The sequence below is a fragment of the Mycteria americana genome, chromosome 2, assembly GCF_035582795.1.
Source record: "Mycteria americana isolate JAX WOST 10 ecotype Jacksonville Zoo and Gardens chromosome 2, USCA_MyAme_1.0, whole genome shotgun sequence".
NCBI classification, from domain to species: domain Eukaryota; kingdom Metazoa; phylum Chordata; class Aves; order Ciconiiformes; family Ciconiidae; genus Mycteria; species Mycteria americana.
Window position 1 is genome coordinate 18,219,722 of NC_134366.1, and position 18,368 is coordinate 18,238,089.

Consider the following 18,368-nt stretch of genomic DNA (forward strand, 5'->3'; position numbering starts at 1 on the left):
GTCCTAATTTTTGGGGTGGAGAATAAAGAGGAGGTATGGATGTGGAGTCCTGGTTCGGGAAGACTGGAGCATGAGGGGATGTGATAGAAAGAGAGGTGGACTTCCTCTTAATTTCTGTCTGCTTTAAGTGTGCTTGTACTGAGCTACTGCCTATGTTTCCTGCTACCCAGTAAATCAAATTTTAAAAATCACCTGAGGTTCACCAGAAGTCTGGACTTTCCCCCCCACCTCCTTTAAGTCCACTGACAAGTAAGCTACAGAGACAACCTACATTTTTGCTTCCTGTTCTGGCCGCACAAACTGGCATGCTCAGCCACACAGTGGCCAGTTCCAGCAGGAGGCTGTGGAATCTGAGCCTCCCATTTGCTGGGTGAGGGTACTGCCACACTCATGCAGGATGCGTTGCTGCTGTTTCCTACCCTGGTAGCTCTCCTATGAACAGTAATTGGTGAACTACTTGGGTTTTATAAAGAACCCTAAGTCCTGTCAGTGTATTAGATGCACTCAGCATGTGTGTCAGATTGACGTTGGAGAATTTAGGCAGAGGGATGGCAATTTTTTGGCTCTTAACTTGGTGAATGCAAGAGATTTGTTTCCTCGGACTAGGAAGTCTTCAGACTAGGAAGACTAGGCATCTTCAAACACCCAAAGAATTGTCTGTTCAAACAATGAAGCAAGCTATAATCTAAACCCAGATGACTGGGTCTTGGATTGCAATTTCAGAGTTAAGTATCTCAATTCCATCTAGCTCTTGTGGTGTAAGTGTGTCTCACTCCAAATGGATTAAGTGGATTAAGCTAAATTGGAACAAGGTACTCTTAGTTCTGGAACAAGAACATTCAGAAGATTGTTAGCAAGAGGGTCAAATGTCTACAGTTAATTCATTGTGTAGATGAGTCCTGCGCCAAAGACCAATATTTATTACTCCTTAGATGATTTTGCTTCTTAGGAGAAATTTGAGTTAGAAGATGTAGCTCCTGGCAGTTGCTGAAATTATCCTTAACTTGGAGATGTAGCTTGTGGCAATTGCTGAAATTATCCTTAACTTTGACTAGATCCTAGGCTCTTGGGTTTTTATGTAAGAAGTAGATAAAACAGTTCACTTCTTACAAGGTGTTTTTCCTCCTTTGCAGTAGTGAGTGAAGAAGTATCAATAGATGCTTTAATATTTATTTGTTTGTGTATTTGTTGTGGGGTTTTTTTTTAACAGATAGATGAATAGACAAGTTTTCCTAAAATCAAAGCACTCATTTAGCTTTGTTTTTAATGTGTGTGTGTGTTTTTAAATATGGATACAAATATCTTCTTTTTTTTCCTCTGTTGGGGGAAAGACAGATTAGCTGTTGGTTTAGTTTGTGCACCAATTGCTTTGTCAGTCACTGTTGTGTTAACTGTGGGCGGGGGAGTCTGGCACTGTGGCTGCTTCTTGGGCGATTGTTCTACACTTTCTTTAAACTGGGAATGGGTCTTTTTGCCTTTCTGCTTTATAAATCTTTAATTTCAGTTGCCCCAGAGTAGTCCTTGATTGTTGTCTTCCTCAATTGATTTTCAGATGAAGTTTCGTTCAATATCTAGCTGTAAAAACCAGTTGTGTGCAGGTGACATAACTTAGTTGCATGTTAGCTATTAATAAAACATGATGCAGAGGTTCAGGCTTGCAGAAAAGGGAGCTATATATTATTTGGTCATTCATAGCTTTAGCGTATGGGATTTGTGTAAAAAGTAGTTCAGTGTTGTAGTTTGATTTTACAAAAATATGATGTTAGAAGAATGGGGGCTAATCAAACACTTTCATTTTGTAGTGCTTTCAAAAGTAGTTTCACAAGATCTTGTGGGGTGGAACAATCTGCGTTTTTTGTCTATTTGTGCAAGACTAGACTGGAGATATGCTGCAGTAACCACCACAGTAAATTAGTAAATTTTAATACAAACTTGGATATCTTATTTAGCAGTGGCATTGAAAATAATGGTGTCAAATCTTTGCATTTTGATTGCAAGCAATAGGCTTGCTACATCATTCAAAGCTAGTAATATCTGTAAGTATGCTTAATTTGAATGTCATAAATGGGAAAATGTTACTCTTGGAATAGGATTCGTCTGTATCGGAGGAAAACGGGCACCTGTAGACAGATCACGTTCAAGAAAAGGCAGTTGAGAAAAGTCTATCAGTCTCCCTCTGGAGGTGGGATTGATCATGATGCCACTGACTGTGATCGGAGCTTCGGTTTCACTCGCACCTCACTTCAAGGTATATGAAGTTAATGTGGGATGACTTATCTCTGCTTACCACCGCTCGTGTGTTATAGAATATATGTACTTGGCCCTGAAGGGTTTGTAATGGTGTTGAGTGTTCTCGTTTATTATCTTTTTAGAGGCAGACACACAGCTTCCTGCGGTGGCCAGCCTAAATTAAGAAGATGGAAATGTTAGGTAGAGACTGTAAAACAAAGTAAGAGGCTGACCAATTTTTAACACTTACTTTTAAACGTTTTTCAAAGTATGATACCGAATAGACTGGTCATGGAGCATTTTAAAGTGACATCTTCATAGGTGTTATTTTTTGAGCTTCATACACATAGGTTCTTATGCTCCAGTGAGAGCTCTTGTAATGAGCTTGAGGTTTTCCATTGGTATGTGGTATATGGGAGCACTTTTTAAAAAAATTATTTTCATCATAGTCCACAACAGATCTGTAACTTACATTTTTTTTTTAAACCACTTAATATAGTTTAGTTGAACATAGTAAAAAAAATAGCAAATGTCTTTCCTACATGCTTTCAAATCTCCCTATCTGTATTCAGAATTAGATCAAATTATTGTCTGTAGTATTATCTTTTTGTTGTTATACAGTTATTAACAAATTGATACAACTTAGAGATCCATTCTGATCGGGCATGTCTCTCAGTTCCAGAGACAAAATCCTTTTCATATTCTGCAAGCTTTAATTTTTTGTAAAGCCTCTTTTTCCTTACACAGTAAGAACACTTTGAGTTGAAAAGCAGCATGACAAGACAGACTCCCGTGATGCATTTTTTAATATATTGGTATTCAGGGCTGAATCATACTCTGTCAGATGTTTGAAAACAAAAAAAACTAGCGGTAATTTTTCATATGCTTATGCAGTTGTTCAGTAACAGAAATCCTGCTGGAGATTTGTGCTGCTTACTGTCCAGTAGTGAGTGGGATTACTTGCTGTAATTGACAAACCCAAGGTACTTTTCATTAGATATTGGTCCTTCCTCAAGAATTGTTGCTAGCATGATGGGAATGGATACTTCATCCTGGGGGGGTGTGGGGCAAAAGAGGAGCTGCCTTTTTGGTAGAGACCACCCACCTGTGGAAAGAGAGGAGCATCTTTGTTAGCCTGGCTCATGGTGAAGGGTTGTGAGACAATTCAAACCAAGTGGTTGTAATGGTCATAGTTTACTGTTGCAAGGTCCACTGAAGCAGCTGAAAAAAAGAAAACCCAGTCCATGCTGTCAGTCACAAGGAATGTGATACCTGATTGCAGTCAGGTTATCTTTAAACGCAGGAGCTCAGGTACAGCTGGAAGCAGTGTAGCTGCTGCAGTACTGGACTCAGCAAGGGTTAATTTGCCCTGCCAAAAAGCAGTCGACCATGTGGACACACTTAGGAAATCTTGTGCACTCAGGAGTCACTGGACTTGCTAGAAAAGTGTAACCTGTTTCTGTTCTTGAAACTCAGGTAATTCTGTCTTTTAGTGACATGCAACATTAGATATGACTCCATGAGAAGGACATTTGTTTTTAAAATCCTATTCCCTTTAGGGGCTTTTCTCTAAAGCCTAAAGTGTTCTTGCTTTAGATTCAAGTTGTTTAAGGTCAAAAACCTGTGGCCAAGGGGAAACATACAGATGCCTAAGTTCCACTGAAGCCTGCAAGCCTGTGAGTGGTTTGTATTCACTGTGTAGTACACAGAGTTCCTGGTCAAATGCTGTCTAATCCTTCAGTTGAGTTGCAAGTTTTGTGGCTCCCCTTAGTAGTTTAAATGATTTGCAACAAGTGTTGCTTGTTCAATTTGGAATGTACTTTCGTTTTTTTGTTTGTTTGTTTTTTAATGAAGTATTCCATTGAGGCCTCCTGTGGCACTCTGCCATACGTATTCATGTTGTGCATGTGAGTATGTGGGTTTTCTTTGGGAATGTCAGAAAGAAACTACCTGTACAGCAGCAGTTTAGCTGAAACGAGTTGGTTTTACGCCATGCTGGTTTTATTTTTAAAAGTGTTTTAAAATGTTGAGTATATACATATATATTTAATCAGGATATATAAACAAGGGTTTCCAATCAACAGATCACAAAGCACCTTACAGAGAATCTTAATATCTTTATCCCCCTTGATAGACAGTGGCACTCAGTAGTAATTTGCCCCAAATCGGGGACAGATCTGGGAATGGAGGCTTTGCTTTTCCAGCCTCAACTGAATGCTCTGACTTGGACTGCTTCCTGGGGATTCACATCCTGTTTGACATAAACCAACTGGATTATGCATTCTCCACCTTTGTGTTGGGGGAAGGGATAGATATAAGTGACTAGATGCATACTTTTTGCTATTATTCACTTCACATCGCATGCAGTGTCATGATGATGTTTAAAAGTATTACTAATTTCTCCATGGATACACCCCTCATGACAAAGTATCCCAGCTCCAGAGCAGCTACTCTGACTTTCCAGACCTGCTGTCTCCAAGCCCCTGCTCACAGGTGTTTGGGAGCTGACTGTAGGAGATGGGTCACAGGAACAGAAAGAACTTTTAATGATAATACTAATTAATTACCTTTCACAAGCCTAACCTTATTCGGATAGCTTGTCTTTACAGCCCCTGCTGTTTTGTCTCACTTTCATCAAGCTTCTTACTACCTTATGCTAGTCTGTGTAAGACCACCAGGTATTTGTACCAATACCCTTTAAGGGTTTTCTAGACATCAGGGCTCGTTGATGTTTAAATACAGTGGAGGATCTGACTTGTAGTCCGTCTATAACAGCATATAGACCACATAATAGCATTCTGACCACATGTAACAGCAACAGGCTGTGTGGCAACCATATTCCACCACAGCTCGTTTTGGGTTAATGGAATTGAAGTAGCATGGCAAGTCAGGAACTGTAGAGACATGGATGGATAGGGCTCTTCTATAGGGAAAAGAAGCTGGCTCTATAAATTCAGATTAAAAGCTGCTTTAATCTAGGGCAGGTGACACCTGACAGCAGTATTCTTTTATTTCACGTATCACAATAAATATATCTACACATTAAAAAAACCCCATAAATATACTAAGCATTTTAATAAGTGTAGAATGTTCTTGGTAGAAACCTGCCAAATATTTCAGTACTGTCTGCCATTAGAAAGGACAATTTAAATAGGCTGGTCATTAACAACTACATTAGGGTGTGTACCCTCTGCTTTCAACAGCCCCCACAGTCTTGCTACTATATAAACCTTCATTTGTAGCCCTATCCTCCTCTTCCTCATGCGACAGCTTTTGTTGCCCCTATTTCCTAGCCCCTTGCTTACCATGGTTTCAGTTATCCCAAGCTGCTGACCAGAAACACGCTGCTCTTTCTGCCATGTGGTGGGTCAGAAATACTGTTTCAGTATCTTCATATCATCCAGACGTGTTCTGGCACACTTGGAAAAATTGTTTCCAAAGATAAACAGATTTCACTCAGTTTGATAGTGCCACATAAGTTATGGTTGGATGGGGTGAGAATATTCTATGGTAGAGAAAAAACAGACACCTGATCTGAGAGGAGTTCCATCCTATGAAAAACCCATCATAAAAAGACTTTTAGGTTGAAGTGATGGATAGATGGATGGAATGTGACATTCCTGATATGCTGTGGAGATGAAAGAACAGAAGTTTATTATGTTTGTCAGTGAGAATATTCTTGTCCCAGCAAATGCAGACTTTGTTTATAGTCTTCTGCAAATAAAGAAGGTCTATATGGGATGCTGTAATTTAATTAGTATTAAGGCTATGTGCAGAGTGACTTGAGTTTGTTCCAGAAATGATTGCTGCACTGTTTTGAGAATAGACTATAACTTGAAATTAAAAAGTGGAAAAAGGAATATAATGCTGGAGCTTGCAGATCCATGATCTCACTGAGGAAGCCGGTATAGGTCAGCTATGTAGCTCTTCAAAGCTCTGAATACAACCTATATTGCAAAATAAACACATGCTAAGATAGTGGAGTATGCTCACAGTAAGGCTACTTGTAAAAAGTTATGTCAAGACATCGTATGTATTCAGCAGTTTTCTTTGTAATCCTGCTCTGTTTCACAAACTAACATATTCCCCAGTAAGGTGCACTAGAGAGAAACATTCCAGATGCCTTCATCTGCAGAGAGGAAGGAGAGGTAATTAAAAGTCTGCATGCTGTGAAATCTCTGGGTACCAACAGTGTCTGCACAGACTTTTATAACATTTTAAGGAACAATTGGTTTTCCTGCTGTCTGGAATGACTGAATGCAAACATAGTTTTTGAAAGGGGACAGTAGCTCAGTTATTTTCATATTGGCTAAAATCCTGCTGGTTTGCATAAAGGTTTCTATTTTTATTTACTGATACCAAAGTCCTGGTGACAAACTGGGTCCTCCAGACCAGACAAATTCTGTTTTCTTTTATTAGGACACATCATTTCATCTCTGACAAAGAAAGGGCAGACTTCTGATAATGTAGTGAAAGAACCTGGGGCAGAGCAGTGTCTGGTATTGGCCTCCATCAAAGAGGAGGAAAGGCACAAAAGGACAAAATTGCTGGCCTTGATCTGAATTGAGTGGGGTTGCTTGCAAAAGTAGCAAGTGAGAGCGCTTTTTTCTTTCTCCCTTTTTTTTCTTTTTTTTTTAATTCAGTCCCTCCTACATCATTATTGGGCTTGAGTAGGGAAAGAATTTTCTTTCTCTTTAAAGATATGAATAATAATAAATGGGATAATCTGCTCCAAGAAAAGCCAATTCCACATGGGAGGCAGCAAAAGCTGCCCCATGGGAGCTCTTTTTTTCCTTCAGAAAAAAATTTTCATCACACAAATTCTAAAAGCCAGCAGCCATTGAAGGGGGAAGGAGAAAAAACAAAATGCTGTGTTTGCTTGTCATTGTGGACCAATTATTCTTCCAGTAGCTGCACTCCTGTGTGCAGTTTCTTGGTTGCAAGTACTGCTCGTCCAAAACATGGATTTTTGGTCTGAGACCTGTTCAGTTTAAAATACATTTTTTGTTTTACATGCGCTTAATAAAGCAGTGCACATATTGGTGCTTATATAGGTATGAAAGTTGTCTATAACTGTCAGTTAAAAGTCCTTTTCACTGGCTTAGTATGCCATGTGTTATTACACCATGTATTATTACACTGATGCAGCTAGAGTGAAGCTTGGTTCTCAGACATTAAGATAACCCTTTTAAGTTAGATTGTGCCAATACATATTTTATAGTTTCAAGTGTTGGTGAATTCAGCAGCGATCAAACACAACAAGGTATAACTTTGACTTCTGTGGGCTTAAATCTTCCCATGTTGCCATGCATGAACATTTTTGTTTTAAATAACTTCTGCATTTGGTTATTCAGTGGGAAAGCACAGCCAAATGTTTTAGAGGTATCAAAAATAATTTGTTTTGGCTAACAGTACATTTCCTGCATAATCTCATCCAGGAGAGATTCTAAGTGTGGTACCTGTTCAGAGCCTGGACCCTCGGAGCACAGCACAGCCTCCATTTGCCAAGCCCATCATTCCCACTGCATGTGAATGAGCCAGTCGGTTTTGCAAGGACCATGGAGCAAGGTCCTTGTGGGTGCTGGTAGAGAGCAGGTCATTAAATAAATGAAGGCAATGTGTGCTGTACAAAAACACCCCAGGCAGGCTCAGACTGAGGCAGTCAGAAGGACTTGGGAGTCTCTTCTCTATTCTACTCTGTGTGAAGTGTAAATAAAAGTAAATATATGTGTGTATGCATATGCTGCTTGAGCTACTTGATGCTACCTCTGGTATGTTGGGATTCTGTTACACTGGCAAGTTATTATTTGATTTGTAGTTTAAATCATCTCATTAGCATGAGCAAAGCCCCTAAAACCACTGAACAAAGTAGTTGTGCAGTGTTACTGGATTTCAAAGTGTTGAATTTCCACATCTGTAACTTCTGTTTCTAGTGCTGTGTCCTGTACAGTAGCAAGGAAGGTAACAAAACTAATTTTAAAATTCTGGAATGAGTTTTAAGATAATACTAAGAATTTAATAAGTGCCCAAGAGGATTTTATACCACAAGGCTTACTGAAAGTTAGTGGGTCTTGTGCTCTGCTTGCTAATGCTCTGGACTTTAAGGTTCAGGATTCTTGGTGCATTTCTCAAAGGCCTGGCTCCTGAAATGAAGGCATTTTCTTTGTTCTTCTTCCGCCCCTTTGAAGTTATATTTCTGTTCCTTGTAAAGAAAAGGTTGAAAACACAAAAGTGAGTAAACATTAAAGGCTCAGAAATAAAAAGCAAATATAAATAATTCTAGATCTTTTTTATGACTTAATGACAGTCTCACACTTTGTGCTTGGCCTGATGCACGTCTTTTTGAATGCTGGAAGCAGGTCATGGTCAAAGTCCTATTGAAAATTTCACCCCATGTTATACTTCAATCAAAGAAGATGCAATTATGATGAGTTTAAGATGAGCACTCTTGTAATCCATGGTTGTAGATGCTGTAGCACACAACTTGCTTTCTTTGCATGAATATTTAAATTCCTCTCTTACTGCCTCTAGCAACTTCACCCAGCTTTTTGCAGTTGCTAAGTGTTACTCAGGTGTGTGAGGGAAGCTCCTTCCAGTCCAGCCCCAGTGTGATCTGCAGGTGTTGTGGAGCAAGGTCCGGAGCTCCCAGGCCAGCAGAACCTGGAAGCCCCAAGGGATGGCAAGGGAAGGGAAGTCTGCCGGCTCCCAGGAGAGAGCGTGTACCGTGGCAGCGGTACATGGCCCCTCTTTGCTGGAAGAAAAACCAGCCTGGCACAACATTTCCCAGCATCAGGAACGTTAGAGGAACAAGCAATGGAGAGGCAGGGGCATTTCAGGGCTGAAAGAGGGTCTAGGGGATCTCCTAACATTGCAATATATTTAGCTCATGGAAACAAATACAGGAAAGCTAAATAGGAAGATGACTGAAGAGAAGGTTTTATAATATTTACGGAGCTTTCTTTGGAGTCTGCTGTATAAAGGGCAGGATGAAGGCATTTTAGTAAAACTGACACTGAAAAAGAGAGGATAAGCTGCTGAGAACATCCAGAGAGATCAAGAGGAATTTTCCTGAGAGGAGAACGTCACAAGAACTGCCAAATTTGTCTAATTTTTTAAATGTTTTTTTATTAAAAATATATAAATATAGTATCTAACATCAAGAATAATTTATCACAATAGAAATAAAATAATTAAATCCTCAGCAAAATAAGGATGAATTTTTGATGCCATTCCACAATTATTCTTGACAAGCGCTTTTAATTTGACCCAAACAATAGCAAGGAGGCGATCATTATATGCGATCTAGACCTGGATGATTTGTTTCAGTCATCACAGCGAGAAGACAATAAGAGGGAACAAGACAAAAATATACAGAACAATAACTAGGGCTGTGCATAATTTTGGCTCTCATTTTTACAATAAATCGCATGGTACTTTGTGGTTTGCTTAAAGCTTCAGCTCCCAGATTCATGTAGTAATTAAGAATCTAAGATTTCATTACAGAAAAACAAGTTTCTAATTTTCATGATTGCAAGAAGATTTAAACTAATACAGAGCAAGAAAAGGAACCAAAATACATCTTTTAAGAGACAAGTTTGTACAAGTTTTAACTCAAAAGCTAAAATCTACCTTTGTACTGTAGAAAAAAAATTCCAAAGGCGTAAAGCTAGGACTTGATCCTGCTATTACAGCTCAGGTTGGTATTTACAGTGCATTAGTTACTCAGGCAGACATTGCGAAGCCTTGTATCCCATCCTTTTCTCTCAGCAGCATTCCTTTAGAGCCTTGAAAACAACATACCTCTGCCCTCTGTTTTACTTGCATTTTCTTTCAGCAGATGCTGACGAGCCCAGCGTCTGATTTCAGTTCTGATCTGGAATAACTCCAGGGGCGTGCACGAAGCCATCCCGCTTCTTCCCTCCTAACAGAGTGGTGGCGGGGAGGAGAGTCAGGACTATTGTTCTCCCTCCCTGTGTCCCTCCCGCCGCAGCAGCCAACATTGTTCCTCTTTATTTACTTCCCTCTCTCTGTAAACCAGCAGGGCTCGCAGCAGAGGGATGCAGCTCTCCTTATTAGAATAATTAGGCTGACTTATGAGAGAACGAGGGAGTGAAGGAGAGCTCTCCTGCAGCGTTCAGTGCTCGAGGCTCGGCACCCACCCAGCTGCTGGCAGTGCAGTGCTGGGCCTCCATGCTAGCTCATGCTCCCACCCCCAGCTACCCGGGCAGGCTGGAGGGCCCCCAACACTTCAACCTTTGCATCTCAGTGAAAATGTACAGATATATGCAATAAACACTTTCTTCCTTCACGTGGTATTCTTCACAAGTTGTACGTTTCAAGATAATACTGCAAGTCTAATTAAAACAATAAAGGAAAGGGAAAAATCCCATGTTGGACCCTTCCTTAGCGTTAGCTAAGTGGAAATTTTGGCTTGTAAAACGTTCCTTGAGCAGGTTCGCTGTGTCACTGGAATAGTGAAAGCTGGTACGGCTTTGTTCCTCTCCTGCACTGTGGAAGTTTTGCATTACTTTTAGGAAAGGCTTATGTATGAGGAGTTACCAGATCTCCTTCTTCCAGGGAAAATATTACGAGTATCCTTTGTTCATCACATTTCCTTGGTATCTTCATGGCAAAATACAGTGTGTACCTAGGAAGTTTTACTGCACTCTGGAAGACCCATTTAAAATGGATGTAGACATATTTAAAAACACATATAAGCTTTAAAAAATGTATTATACAAGCAAACAAACAAACAAACAAAAGATCATTAGCAATTCTGCCTGTTGTGTTTCTGCCAAGCACCAGAATCAAACACCAAACCTGCAAAAGTTGCCAGCTGCTTCCACTTCCCAGTGAGATGTTTGTGGTCACCTTTATGAAAGAAGCCATACCCATCACTTGTCTTTGCCAACAGGATGGCATTTGTAGTGCTTGAAGGGCAGTTAAACCATTTTGTAAATCATCCCCCAAGTCTGTAAGAATAGTTTTTGTTCGGGAGCAGATTGATGGTGCCAGAGTTTCAGAGCAGTTAGTCATATTCAATAAGCCCTCCACATTGCAAACTCCATGAAAAGCTTCGATGAATCTGAGGAACTCGCGGTATAACCAAGCCAGAGGAGTGAAAGCAATAAAGTAACAAGGTATATATTACAAACCAACATGAAAAATCTTATTACAATTGTAATTGCCTGTAACAAAATGCCTCATACCACTCATAGGAAAAAGCAAATCAGGATCCAACATTTTCTGCCACCTTCACATTGTCCGAAATGCTCTCAACAACACACTCTTTGGCTGGAACATTTGCCTCTGTCTTTTGCGTACACAGAAAAGCAGCGCAGGACCCAGTTTCACCCATCCCATTCCCTCATGCAAAGCCTCAGTGTATTTTTGGCTTAGCAGATGGGCAATTCTGACTGGCACAAAGTTGATCCATGTGGAAATCCACTCTCTTTTGACAAAGTTGCATTCCAGAAATTGAGCAAGAACGCTCCCCTTCATTTTGTAAGGCAGGAGAGAGGTGGGGGGGGTAACCCCGAGACCCAGCCACTGCGCTTTGCAGCCAGGACAAAAACTTTGGTGCTTATTGTTGCCTCATTACTCTGTGTTCACCAGGAAACAGAAAGCATCTAAAAACCTATCCAAACCACAGCTTTATTGTTCAGAAGTCAGTGTTTTAATACATAAATGCACAGCCTGATTTTTTTCTGCCTCCAGACACGGTGATTTCACTGATGGACATGGGGCATTCCCGTAGGAAAAGCTACGGGAACTATTAGTGCTGCTGCATGCCAGGGCAAGCTGTGGGGAAGAGACACAGCTATAAAATGGAGAAATGGCTAAAAGACTATGCCGTGTGCCTCTCTCCTAAACAATCGTACTGTACATACTTTCCCTCTCTCTTCTCAAAATTGCTGCCTTGGGGAGGTAAAGAATTACCATTGCCATAAACCATAATCAAGATCAGATGTGCAAAGGGAAAGGCCTTGCTCAAATATCAAAGGGGTCTTAAACTGCCAAAACAGCACAAGAGAGAGAAATCCCGAGGGAATCAGAGATGTAATTTATGACTGACCTTCATTTTAACTGGGAAATGCGTGCTCTTGAATGGCAATGCTCCTGTGAATGCATGTTATGTTTTGTTTTAGCTCACTGGGAATCTTTGCTACAGCGCTATTGATCTACGCTCCTGGACAATGAGCCGGGGATGAGGAATCACATATGCATTCCAAAAACATTTTTCTGCGCTGAACTCTTCTCAGCAGTGACAGTGCCCGGCTTTGTCGTCCCCTCTGCCACGACCCTGCCTTCTGGGGCTCGCCTCTTTGTGTTTGCATCATCGCTTGCCTAAATGACTCCACGTTTTCTGCATTCTCATAGCCCAGTTGCCTGGATTTGGGAGAAAAATGAGATAACAAGTCTTCAAGGGGATTTTTGCTGCCACAGGAGCAGTTGATATCTGGATGAGCTCTCAGTCATTCGAAGGCCAAGCATGACAAGAAAAAACGGACATATTAAATCTTTGCAGTCAAATGTAAAACACCAGCATCACAGTGCCTCAGCCTCCCATGTGCTGCCTCCCATTTTACATTTCGCAGGGTAACATTTGACTGGGGATCCTCTACGCTTCAAAAAAAGTTTAGATTAAAATCTAGTTCCAAACTTATCTTTGTAATGGACCCAAACTGCGCACTGAACTTTGGGGAAATTCAGATCCACATTTCCATCTGTATTTCATGGCTCAATTCCAGCCATAGTTTAAAACAAAGATGCGTAGCTGCTGTCAGCTGAAGTTGCTGTGTTCCCCTGGCTTCCCATACAATAGGCTATATTAAAACAAATATTCATTTTCATCATCTCAGAATTACATTTTGAATTATTTTAAAATTCTAATTAAACACTTTGATGAAAAAGCTTATTTTCTAAATTCTACCTTACATTTAGCATGAACTACAAGGAATGGCAGTGCTTAGCAGGTACAATGAAAAGACCAGATTGTCAGGAAAGCCCCTAGAGTTGTCCATTCTGGAGAAACCTCTCACCAAGACAGTAGCTATTCATAAAATACACTTCTTATCTGATAATCAGAAAAATAGAATCTGTCATAAATGTCACAACTCCTTCACAGTTTCCCCTCTCAGTTTCCTCTGTGAACAGCTGTCAATATGTGCACGAAACTAACTTTAAACCCCCCCCCAGACAGGTTTGATGGCTGATGCAAACAAACTGATCTTTTAAACTGAGCTTTTTCAGGTAGAAAAACTCTTTGGAGTTAATTGGGTGGGGGATTGTGCAGGTTATTTTTCATCACTGTAACATGTTGGTTTGCAACACAAAATATGTCCATTTACAGTAAATACAGAGATGGCTGCAATAAATTAACTTCAGAGTTTTGGAAACACAGATGGTATTTCTTGCACTTTCCCAAAGGGCTACATTTGCTCTAGAGAAAGCGGCGATTTTAGCTATTCTGTTATTTTTAGGAGTTTGTTCATCCCCGTCATTTCGACTTCACTAAGAAGAGATAAAATGTGATTTACAGTTTATCTGCAATCAAGCAAGGAGATTAAACAGTTTATTTTGTCACTTGCAATATGTTTCTGCTGCCTCCAGCATTTAATTTTGAAAGCAGTACACTTGTAAAGGAAATCATGAAGATTATGTACTCTGAAAGGCAAGCCTTAACAGTCAATACATTTTGGATGGGAAAAAAAAATCTGCATGGGTGGTGTGACACAGTAACTACCATCCCAACTACAATTTGTCCCTGGAGTCCCCTTCTTCTGGAGTCCCTTCCTGGGGGAAGCGCGGGCTGGGCGCCTTGCCCTTGCTGCCAGGAGGTGGCACGATGCTCCCGCCCTGCTCCCGCCGCCTCCTCCCGCCGCCTTCCTCCCGCCGCCTCCCTCCCGCGGTGCTCCCGCCGCCCCCCGCCGCCTCCTCCCGCCGCCTCCCTCCCGGCGGGGCTCCCGCGGCCGGGGCGAGGCGGTGCCGCCCGCTGCTTGGGGCGCTGCCCGTGTCGGCCCTGAACTTTCTTGCAACAGATCAGGCCCTCAGCGACAGGGTTTTCCCGAGGTGCGGGTCGTTCCCAGCACCTTTTTTTTGGCCATTTACCATTTCAAACAACAGGGATGGAGCTGCCCTCAGAAAGCGCTAAAGAGACAATGGAAAGTAGAATGGGACCAATCTTTAAAGATTTAGCATATATATGAATAAGCGTATGCAACATTTCATCGTGATCTTTGTTGGAGCTTATGTTCGTGAGTGTCTTAAACATTTTTGGAACTTTCACCCCGCACTGTGTTGCAAGAGATTTAATTCAGGAGAGTCCCGGGAGGGCAGCATTGCCGCGTCCTTTAAAGGGAGCGGGTCCTGGCAGCACACGCTTCCCGCAGGGCCTGCCTCCGCCCACCCGGGTACAGGCACCGAAGCGAGAGGCGAACGTAGACGCCAGCTTGTCTTTGCTTCCCTCTAGAGTCGATGGATAGATCTGGCACCGCCGAAAGAGTGATTCGGCACACACAGCTACCAAAAAGATCCGTGCGGTTAACCTCACGCACAGGAAAAAAAAGAAAGATTCAGACTTTGGGGGCAATAAAATACAACATATTTTTTGTATATCCATAGTTGTGATGCTTAACTTATTCAAACTGAACACGGTAAAGTAAAAGTCACTACTCTCTCATTTATCGTGTTAAAACACACACAAGGTGGCTTAAAGATGTAACTTGCCAGTGACCACCTGTTAAAAAGTGAGAGAAATATTCTTGCGGCAGAACTGTCATCGATTGACTGGCGAAACCTGCAAATGAACCCAGGGAGGAATTCAGGAATTCAGAAACCTCTTGAGCTACAAATTCTCGCTGACAGTAGACCAAGTTCTGCTCCCCTGAATTAGACATTTCTTTTAACAATGTTTATAATCAGCAAATGGTGGCTTTGAGGAAATAGGAGGGCAGAGTGGCAACCTGTGCAAACTGCTCCCGCCTGGCAGAGCAGCAGCGCTTCCCTCTGCCGCCCTGCAGACTCCTTTGCTGCCTGGGATCCCTCTGGCCTTTGTGATTTGACACGTTCCTTGCTGTTTGTGGGATCAGAGCAAACACATTTTAAATGCTCATCTTTTACAGCTCAGTTCCTGTAGTACTGCATATGCCTTTAGGATCACTCATGGCCGTAATCCTAAAGGCGTTCAGCAGCTCAACAGAATTGGTCCCTATTTCATGGGAACTTTTGAAAGTCCAGATGGATGCCTACCTGCATGTGCAGGCACCTAAAATCCTTTCACAATCTGGTCCTTGCTTCGGCCACTTGCTGCTTCACTCCTCCAGCTGATTGATGACAGAGAAGAAGCAGGATTCAAATCCACAGAGAGCCTGACTGCAGTATCTTGTGTGTATTGCTCAAAGGATGGCCTTTTTTCACAGGTCCAGCATTTTTTTGCATTTGAGATTTTTCGACCTGTTATATTTTGTCTTTTCTTGTTCTGTCCGTAGATAAATGCGTTATTTTTCCCACTGAACAAACAAAAAGAACAACCTGGCTAACTCAGCGTCAACCTCAGCAACACGTTCTCTGGCTTCCTCAAGGAGCTGTGTGGCATCCCCTCGAGTCCTTATCAATGTCAAGTCAGGGGATGCAATGCAGTAAGCCGGGCGGATAGGAGAGAGAACGAGCTATCAGCAGAGCTGGTCCAACAAACCAGCAGCATCCCCCACTTCCTCCCCTGATGTGGCAGCAGCTGTGAGAGCGGCTGCAAGAACACAACCTACAACTTCCAGTCAGCAAGAACAGGGGCTGATCATCAGGAGGTAAACACGATACTGATCAGGTTAAGAAAGATTTTACTAGTAGAGCCTACATTGCAGGTCTGGCTACAAGCACCATTGGGGGATCCCACCAGAGGAGAGGAAATCACGGGCAGACGGCCACTGCACAGACCCAGCCAGTCTGGACTCGCATGCAAGTCCAACATGCCCAGAATACGTCAGAATTGCTGCCTCTCTCTGTCCCCTGCACAGCCTCTGGCTACGGGGCTGGTGAGTCCAGTCACGCTACGTGGGTGCCCTCAAGGCCTACCGAGGGTTTGCACGTTAGCCTTCTTGCAGGTTCAGGCCTTCTTCCTACAGGCGGCACAGCTCTAGGGGGAAGGTGGCCTTCTGAGACACAGATTTTCTTCCCAAGGTAACTGGCAAGCAGTTCTACATCCTCGTCCTGTTGTCACAGACCTGATTCCCATGCGCATGAAGCTGCCCCTTTACAGACTTTTGCAGCTAAGCCACAAATGTCCACCTCTGCTGTATCTTTCTTGCAAAACTGTATGTTCTGATGTGTTGATTAGCAATGTCTGGTGTACCAGGTAACGGAGTGAGCTGCTCAGCAGGAAGGGCCAGTGCTTGCTGCGGGGCCCATGCTCAGAGCACCCGGGTGGCTTGCATACCTCCCAGCTGTAGCGCGTGACTTCCACGGGACCAAATACATCCCGTGTGGCAAGACCTCATCTCTTGTGGCGTCAGATGTCACTGTGTCCCACCGCAGAATAAATCTGAAGCACTGTTGAACCTTGAGGTGGGCAGTTTCTTGTTTGATATTTACCTTCTGGTTAAGGTAAGCGGGTGTGCCACCAGAAGCAGCCATGAGAAAAGGAAAGCAGCACTTGGTCAAAATGGCAACGGGAATTGAGAGAGGAAGTGGTCAGTATTTGCTCATAACAATTGCCCAGCTTATTTTCTCTTCGTTCCCTAAGTCAGGAAAAACTACAACACTAGCTAGGAAAGGGAAATACTTCTTTCTGTTTCTAAGCATGTGAAGCAGACTCCCTGCTGGCAAAAGCTACTAAGCACATTTTGGTCAGCGGTGTGTAGAGCCTGCAACTGTGCATTGCACCGGGAGCAAAACGTGTTGCGGTACAGGAACCTGCATAAGGGCCATGTGTTAGCTAAGTCCCATTTAGCTCCTGCTTTGTGTAAGCCCTTGTTTTCTTTACAAAAATGTAAATTCCACTGGTATTTCACTTCCTGTTTTACAAATGAGAAGTTTGGTGTTTTGAGGATGTGGCCGACCGATGAAGAACGTTTTGATGATGAGCGTGACCATTAGGGAAATGACAAAGGTGGATAGAAAGAGCGGGACGTCTCTTCCAACGGCAGGTATGGTGTCATGCCCTGCACCTCGCCAGGGAAGCCGGGGGCGAGGGGCTGCACGCTCACCAGAAACTGGCTTCAGTGAACTGGCAGGACTGCCCATCTTTCCTGGCTGATTATAAAGGCTCTTGCAGCTCAGTGTGTAGCCATGCTGGAACAACTTTTTATGGAGCTCCAGCCTGTTCATGACAAATGTCAGCTCATGACAAGTACGAGTCTTTCATTTACTTCTTAAGCTAGTGGAAGCTAGTGGAAAAGACCTTCAGGGGATATTGGCAATTACCAAATTTCTGTTAAAAGTGTTTTACTTCTACAGCAGCATCTTTGAAGAAGCAACAATTAAAAGGAAAAGGTTTTTTGTTGTTTTTTTTTTCTCTTTTCATGGTCAATTCTGTGCAATGATAATGCTCTTTCCACTTGCATAGTTTCCATCTTAACTTTTTCTTTTCTGTTCTTGTGGGATGAACCTATGACGGTAAGTATAGAACATATCTAGGGGGACACAGGGAATGCCAAATCAATTTCGTATTTCACACTGAAGTCCTCCTTTAGCTCTTTCTTGCCAATGTTTTACAGCTATAAACCTGCCAGTCTGTACACCAAAATAATCTCATCATATACCCTTATGAATACTTTTGCCTACTGACCATAAGATAAAACCTTCCTTGCATGAAACTTGGTATACTTCACCACAGATCTAGAAATGACAAGAAACTTCACAAATTCTCATTTCAAAATTCCTTTTCCTGCTTGTCTGTAAAGATCAAGGACACAAAGGCGTAAGAGCCCAACCTCCAGCATTCAGAGGACCCAGGGAAGCTTTTGATGCCAGGAATCCCATGCAGAGGTGGAGCTACTACCGTCACAATTACTTTCCATCCCCATAAGGTACTTTCGGGTTTGTCCTTTCAGGGACAAAAAGCCTCTCTGGGCTTCCTTAGAGACTGTTCCAGGGGGAATGAATGTTTACATCTGTTTTGGAGAAGTCTCTAAGTCTGGTGG